The sequence below is a fragment of the Ornithorhynchus anatinus genome, chromosome 21 (genome assembly GCF_004115215.2).
Source record: "Ornithorhynchus anatinus isolate Pmale09 chromosome 21, mOrnAna1.pri.v4, whole genome shotgun sequence".
Lineage (NCBI taxonomy): Eukaryota > Metazoa > Chordata > Mammalia > Monotremata > Ornithorhynchidae > Ornithorhynchus > Ornithorhynchus anatinus.
In genome coordinates this window covers 13,626,054-13,634,609 of record NC_041748.1, presented here as the reverse complement: position 1 = coordinate 13,634,609, position 8,556 = coordinate 13,626,054, and the positions used below count along the sequence as shown (strand labels likewise).

Sequence of the window (8,556 nt, the reverse complement as noted above, 5' to 3'; positions counted from 1 at the left end):
CCTGAATCCTCATTTTACAGATGAGGGAACTGAGGCAGAGAGAAGTAAACTAACTTGCCTGAGATCACACAGCAGAAAAGGGGCGGAACCAGGAATAGAATCCAAGTTCTTCTAACTCCCAGGCCCATGCTCTGTGCACTAGGCCACACTGCTTCTCCAATAAGCGGTGATGAATGTGTCTGGTTTTCCCTGACATGAACTCAGTTTCAGAGCAGCTGTGCACAAAGCAGGTCACTGCATGGCCGACTTAGGTCCTTAGCTGGAGAGAGTGCAAACTACCCCAGCGCTTAGAACACTGCTTGGCACATAGTAAGCACTTAACAAATAGCATCATTTCTAACAGAGGAATGGGTGACAATGTGCTCACCAATCTTGATATTTCCTCACCCACACAGTCACTGGACTCTTGACCGTGGCCTCACGTGGAAGCGAGTTGATTGTATGACAACAGCTGCAGACACGTTAGGATAGGAGAGTAAGCTTCTTGTGGACAGGGTCCACGTCTACCAACTCTGTGGTGTTGTACTCTCCCAAGCGCTTATTACAGTGCTCTGCTCACAGTAAGTGCTCAATAAATACTACCAGTTGATTGGAAGAGCCCGATTCTGCAGTTGAATTAAGCCCTGGGAAGTGATTAGAACTATTTTGACTGGGATCCTGTAGTGATCCTTAACTTTCGTCTGCCTCCACAGAAGTGAGGGAACTTCCCCTAAACCTGGATTATTTGTAATGGTCTTGGGCCTATCAGATTTTATTTTTCCCCATCAATTTCAAGGTCTCAGTCCACTGTAAGGAAGAGTTAACTCAGAAGTTTCTGATTCTTCCACACCAAGATTCTTAAATTAATTGCAGGAAGACTTGCTTATTACTCAAGAGATGTTCTAAGCTTGTCTAAAAAACCTTTCAGTATCTTTCTTGGAAACAAGACCCGTAAATGAAGCTTTGGGGGTTTGACTCAACTTACTCGGATTGAAATATCTGGGACTTTGGCAAAAACACCTTCTAATTCCTAATATTCATATTTAAAACTTGTTTTCTCTGGGTGCAGTGAGTAAGGGCTGAATTCTGGATTTCATTCAGCATTAGGAAGAGAAGCAGGAGGTTCTCTGGGGAAAATAATATGTCTCAGAGATACAGATAACATAAATGACATTACTGTTAGGGGGCTGGGACAGGGTGAGCAAGAGTCTCCTACCCCTTTCCTCCACACTCCTCCACACCCCTCCTAAATACTCCCTACCACTTCTGCAAGTTATAGAATTAAAAGTTGACTCAGGGCTACTGAGACGTGTGCTGAAAATCAGTGATAATAATGTTGGTATTTGTTAAGCGCTTACTATGTGCAGAGCACTGTCCTAAGCGCTGGGGGAGATACAGGGTCATCAGGTTGTCCCACGTGAGGCTCACAGTTAATCACCATTTTACAGATGAGGTAACTGAGGCACAGAGAAGTTAAGTGACTTGCCCACAGTCACACAGCTGACAAGTGGCAGAGCTGGGAGTCGAACCCATGACCTCTGACTCCGAAGCCCAGGCTCTTTCCACAGAGCCACGCTGCAAGCAGCAGACCCTTATAAATTGCAAGATGGCCTTAGTGGTATTTGTTAAGCGGTTACTGTGTGCTAGGCACTATATACTAAGTGCTGGGGTCTTGTCTTATGATGTGGAGTCGTGCCCGACCCATAGCAACGTCACGGACATGTCTCTCCCATAACGCCCCACCTCCATCTGCAATCATTCTGATAGTGGATCCATAGAGTTTTCTTGGTAAAAATCCCGAAGTGGTTTACCATTACCTCCTTCCGCGCGGTAAACTCGAGTCTCAGCCCTCTACTCTCTCCCTTGCCACTGCTGCCCAGCATGGGGGAGTTTTGACTTGTAGCAGATTGCCTTCCACTCGCTAGCCACTAGCAAAGCTAGGAATGGAATGGACAGGCCTCTGTTTGACTCTCCCTCCTGTAGTCGAGACTGGTAGAGTACTGGAAACTCTCCAGGTATGACCCTGAGAGGGTGAGTGCTGGGTTAGGTACAGGATAATCATGTCAGACACAGACCCTGTCCCACATGAGGCTCACTTTCTTAAGCCCCATTTTACAGATGAGGAAACTGAGGCACAGATAAGTTAAGAGACTTGCCCGAGGTCACACAGCAGGCAAGTGGCAGAACTGGGATTAAAACCCAGGTCCTCTGACTCCCCGGCTTTTTCTCTTTCCACTAAGCCACTCTGTTTTCCTAGAGTGGGTAAAAGCCAGCTCTTCCCTTCAAGGATCCTGCAGGCTATAAGGGGAATGCCGGATATACAGACTATCAAACTCCTAAGAAATTCAAACTATTTTCCACAGCAAAAATCCAAACAGGAAAGGAACTGCTTCTCTTAGAATCCCTGGGATATGATCTCATTTGTTTTATCAAGTCCTTCCAGTTCTTAATCAAAAATCAGGGTTTGTGGAAAATTTAAGCAAAATGGGTTTGGCTTTTTTTAAAAAAACTTCAAAAATAGTAAGGAAAACTATCTGAGTAAAAAAATTAAAGGCTGATTTTTTTCTAAAAGCAGATGAGGCTTCACAGTCTGAAGGTTTTAAATGTGTACTCTTTAGTGTAAGTTCTTTGGGAGCAGGGATCCTGTCCAGGGCTCTGCACACTTTTAACACTCAGTAAATATTGATTGGGGGAAAAAACTAATCCCACAGTACCATTACTCACTAATAGCTTCCTATGTTCCAAGCACCATACAAAACTTGTGGCAAATACCAGATAATCAGATTGGATACTGTCCCTGTGCCACAGTCCAAACAGAATGGAGAATAGATATTGAGTCCCTATTTTAAAGATGAGGACACTGAGGCCCAGAGAGGTGCCTTGCCCAAAGTCACACAGCAGGCAAGTGGTAGAGTCAGAATAATAATTGTGATATTTGATAAGTGCTTACTTTATGCTAAACACAGTACTAAAAGCTGGAGTAGATACAAGATAAGCAACTTGGCTTAGTGGAAAGAGGAAAGGCCAGGAAGTAGAAGGACCCGGGTTCAAATCCTGCTCCTCCACTTCATTCAATCACATTTATTGAGTGCTTATTGTGTGCAGAGCACTGTACTAAGCGATTGGAAAGTATACTATAGCAATAATGAGAGACAATCCCTGCCCAAAATGGGCTTACAGTCTAGAGGGTTGTCTGCTGTATGATCTTGGGCAAGTCACTTCATTTCTCTGGGCCTCAGTTACCTCATCTGGAAAATGGGAATCAAGACTGTGAGCCCAATGTGGGATGCGGACTCCGTCCAACCTCACTGTCTTGTATCTACCCTGTCTTTTAGTACAGTGCCTGGCACATAGTAAGAACTAAACAAATACCATAATCAATACTGTACTTTGCCAGGACTTTGGAAGGGATCAAGCACCCTCCCTTCCCTTTTCTAAAACTAAGTCTCCTGGGCCGGGGTTGAGCAACTGACGTGATGCAGATCAGCAACGGGGAATTCCCTCCTTTGATCGGTGTCCACCTTTGCGTCTATTCAACCGCATGGTGTAGTGGATAGAACAAGGGCCTGGGAGTCAGAAAGTCATGGGTTCTAATCCTGGCTCTGCCACTTGTCTGCTGTGTGACCTTGGGCAAGTCACTTAACTTTTCTGTGCCTCAGTTACCTCATCTGTTAAATAGGGATTGAAACTGTGAGCCCCAGCTGGGACAGGGCCTGGGTCCAGCCAGTTAAAGTTACATCTAGCTCAGCGCTTTTTACAATGTTTGGCACATAAGTGCTTAACAAATGCCACAATTTTTATTATTCTTAATTGCTTCTTGATGATAGTCAAGCAAGGAATTTCAACTGCTTTTTCTCCTTTCCAGGGAAGGGGAAAAGAAGCAAAGGGGCCATTCAGTTCTTCTTGGGCCTGTAAGATTTAGGTCATCACCATTCTGACTTAAAGATTCCCCTGGACAGAGGGGAGAGGTGAAAGGGAATGGTTTGCCCCGGTTTGGATCATCTCAGAGCTGTGAGGAGATTGTCATGTGCCTGAATTTGCTGGTGGAGGAGGAAAGAGGTGTGGGTTTCAGGTTCCGGATCCTCCAGGCCCGCAGAAAAGCGGAGCTGACGTCCCACCTTCTCCCACTCCAGTAAGAGGCCCCCCTGGAGACTCTCCAAAAGGCCTTGGCTGAACCAGCCTGGAGCAGGACACTGGGATGGGGAGACCATAAGCCTACAAGATGCTTTGTGAATCTGAAAGGAGGAAGTTGTCTTTCACCAGCAAATAGATCATGAGATTCTCGCAAAAATAAGCTGGGCTGGGGTCATAAGAAAAGGGACTCGGAGAGAGGAGAGGCAGGTTGTTTTAGTGGAAAGAGCATGGGCTTGGAAGTTAGGGGACATGGGTTCTATTCCCTTGCTTGCCCCTTGCTTGCTGCGTGAACTTGGGCAAATCACATACCTTTCCTTGTGCCATGATTTCTTCAACTCTCACATGAGGATTAAATAGCTGTTTTGCCTATCGTGAGCCCCATGAGGTACAAGGACTGCATCTGATTTTATCTACCCCAGTTCTTAGTAGTACTTTTCACTTAGTGCTTAACCGAAAACATTATTATCATTATTATTATAACCATCATCACCAGTGATGACAAAGAATGCCCCAGCTGCACAATGATAAAATAATTGTATTGGTTAAACTCGTACTATGAGCCTAGGACTGTATTCAGCACTGGAGTAGATTCAAGATGAGCAGATGGAATTTAATCTGTGTCCCACATGAGGTTCATAGTAATCTAATGGGGAGAGAGAACAGGTATCTTTATCCACTGATCTTGGGTCTCTTCAGGTCAGTACTAAAAGGCAAGATTCTCCCTGGGTCTACAGTAGTATCATTATTACTATTATTATACAAAATCACTATGTGTCAAGCACTGTTCTAAGCTCTGAGGTAGATGCGAATTAATCAGGTGAGGTGAAGTCCCTGTCCCGCACTACTTCCCATTCTAAGTAGGAGGGAGAACAGGCACTGAATTCCCGTTTTACAGATAATTGAGGCTCAGAGAAGCGAAGTGAGTTGTCCAACAGGCAAGCGGCAGAGCCAGGAATTGTAATCAGGCCCATGCTCTTTCCGCAAGGTCACACTGTCTCCCCACAGAGGATGTGGACTAAATCCAAAATGAGGGCCACCCAATAGCTCTTCCTGCCAGCCACTGTCTTCAGTGTGACTGACAGCAGCAGTAGCAGACACCACCTCACTAACTCTTGAACTGCAAGGCTAAGTGCTCCCGAAAGGCTTATATATTGGACTGCATTTACTGTCTTCTCATTGGAAGCCCCTTGTGGTAGCCCCTTCTTTTCCAAGAGGCCAAATCTCCCTGCTCCTGTTACTAAAAGATGAGTGTTTAATTGGGTGAGGGAGTGGTCAGATCTTATGGTGTTGATCCAGCAGGGTTTCTAGCGTGCCTGGACGGGTTTGAGAGAAAGGATGGGGCCCACCATAAATTGTCCGTCTCCCAGACAGTTCCAAATTAGTGCACAGGGCCTCCTTCAGCCCCCCTTTGGAGAGAAATATAGACTATCCCCAACTCTTGCTCTGTTATTTGGGCAGTGATGAATTACCCATTCGGGGCCAGAGGGTTGTTAATCTTAACTAAAGTACCACTTCTGGCTGGGATCTGGGGATTTCGATTTTCGATCAGTGGTGTTTCAATTAACGATAGTTACAGAGCGCTTACTCTGTGCAGAGCACGGTACTTGACGCTTGGGAGAACACAGTAAGACAGAGTTCCCTGCCCACAACAAGCTTACAGTCCAGAGGGGGAGACAGACATGGATAAAAGATAAGTAACTTACAATATACAGTCCACATCCCATTCCCTGGGAAGATTGAGAACAGTCGAACTGAAGGATTGAAATGTTTCCTTTGAGAAGATCTGCTGGCTCTGAAGCCATTTGTGTAGAGAGCTGGCTGCAGGATTTAGGGAAGCCCATGTCAGATTTGCTTCTGGAAATGCATTTGTAGGGGGTCAAGCAAACCTCCGGTCCTGTGCTTCGGCAGGGCGGACAGAGGATGCGAGGGGATTCCCAGAACGTCTGTGTGTGTCCAGAGTTTGTTGAGGGACAGGTCTCCAGGTATCATCCACCACAGGGTTTTCTACTGGCCTACTGAGCTCCAGGTCATGCGAATCTATAAGCGATAAGAACTTGCTGTCAGAATCTCTTCATTCTGGGATACATGGAGGTAGGGGAATGAAGACCCTTGGTCAGTTGTACTGGGGGAGGTGAAAGGGAGATGTTTTTGGCATTGAGATTGTTTGACAAATCAGAAAGCTCATCCAAGCATCACCCTAACCTGAGCTAAAAGATTACAACTAGGGGTCAAATGGATAGTCAAGGATAGACTCCTCTTGAGTGTCACATTATATGTTTAGCCACGTCTCTCCTTCTAGACTGTAAACTCGCTGCCGGCAGGGAATACTTCTACCAATTCTGTTGCATTCTATTCTCCCAAGTGCTTAGTGCAGCGTTCTGCTCAGAGTAAGCACTCAGTAAATACCACTGATTGATTAAGGATGATAATGATGACATTTCTTCTAATCTCTCTTCCTCCTGTCTCTCCCCACTGCAGTCTATTCTTCATTCCCGCTGCCCGGATCATCTTCCTGCAGAAACGCTCTGGGCATGTCACTCCCCTCCTTAAAAGCTTCCAGGTGTTGCCTATCAATCTCCACACAAAACAAAAACTCCTCACTCTTGGCTTCAAGGCTCTCCATCACCTTGCCCTCTCCTACCTCACCTCCCTTCTCTCTTTCTACAGCCCAACCTGCACGCTCCGCTCCTCTGCCACTCACCTCCTCACTGTACCCCGTTCACGCCTATCATTGGGCAGGGATCGTCTCTATCTGTTGCCGAATTGTACATTCCAAGCGCTTAGTACAGTGCTCTGCACATAAATACTATTGAATGAACACTGACAGCAAAGGAACTCAATGTCTTGCTTTTTGCACAACTTGTCAGAAAACCTAATGGGTACAATAGATTTACAAAGTCACACCTCTCTAGCACTAATAGTCTTCTAGGGACACAAAATTTTGTGAGGTTGACAATCCAATATTGATAACCCTACTTGTTATGAAATAAGACAAATTAATAGAAATCAAATAGTTTTGGAGACTAAAAATGCTGGCAAAACTATTATAAAAATATAGCAAAACAAGAGCAACAATCATAATTATGATGATAATGATTATTGTGTGATTTGCTAAGCGCTTACTACATGCCAGGCACTGTATAAGTGCTGGGGTAGGTGCAAGGTGATTGGGTTGGCCAAAGTCCCTGTCCCAGATGGGTCTCACTGTCTAAATCTCCATTTTACGTAAGAGATAACTGAACAGACAAGTGAAGTGACTTGGCCAAGGTCACACAGCAGACAAGTGGCAGTGCCGGGATTAAAACACAAGTCCTTCTGATGCCACGGCCCGTCCTCCATCCACTAGGCCATGCTGCATCACCATAATCTTTTTTTTGAAATTATATTTATTAAGAGCTATATATTATATTAAGAGCTATTTATTAAGAGGTATATATTATATTTATATAGCAGGAGCTTAAGGGCTGGGGTAGACACAAGATAATCAAAGTGGGCAAAGTCCATGTCCCACATGGAGCTCAGTATCTTAATCCCCATTTCGCAGATGCAGTAAGTGAGGTCTAGAGAAATGTGTGACCCTCATCCTCTGACTCCCCAGCCTATGTACCTTTCCACTAGACCATAGCTGTTTCTCATAATTATAGTGATTTTCTGTGCTTACTGTGTGCAAATATATTGTACTCTTCCCAAACACCTAGTACAATGCTGTGCACACAGTAAGTGCTCAAAAAATACAACTGACTGATGGCCAACACTGTACTAAGCACTGGAAAAGATGTAGACAATCACATCAGACAGGGGTTTGTAGTTTAAGGGAGAGGGAGAACAAGTATTTAATCCCCAGTGTACAGATGAGAAAACTGAGGCACAGAGATGTTAAGTGAGCTGACGAAGGCCATACAGCAGGCGAGAAAAGCAGCCTAGGCCACTGGATAGAGCACGGGCCAGGGAGTCAGAAGGATCTGGGTTCCAATCCCAGCTTTGCTGGTTGTCTGCTGTGTGACCTTGGACAAGTCACTAAACTTCTCTGTGCTTTAGTTACCTCATCTGTAAAATGGGGATGAAGACTATGAGTCCCATGAGGGGTATGGATTGCGTCCAACCGAAATAACCTGTATCCACCCCAACACTCAGTACAGTGCCTGGCACATAGTAAGCACTTTACCAATACCATTAAAAAGAAATGTAGAGCCAAAATTGGAACCCAAGTCTCCTGACTCCCAGGCCTGTGCTCTTTCCCCCAGCCACGCTGCTTCTGTAACTGTTCCTGAAAGTACAACTGATAAAGCTTGTAGAGGGGCCAATTGAAATGCAGTGCTTTTAAATAAGAAGGTAATCTTTACCCGGGTTACAATGTGTCATCATGAAGTTCGTTTAATTTGTTTACCTTTGGCAGCATTTCCTTCTGGGCATTCAATTCTTGATGTGAATTTCAAGCTGGTG

At 45.1% G+C, this 8,556-nt stretch overlaps 1 non-coding gene across 1 annotated transcript; it reads right to left on the bottom strand.

The window, feature by feature from the left end:
• Positions 1-1,874: 1,874 nt before the first annotated feature.
• Positions 1,875-2,012, bottom strand: LOC114806249. The gene has a single exon (XR_003754284.1). It is a non-coding gene; the product is annotated as a small nucleolar RNA SNORA7 (small nucleolar RNA).
• Between the last annotated feature and the right edge of the window lie 6,544 nt (positions 2,013-8,556).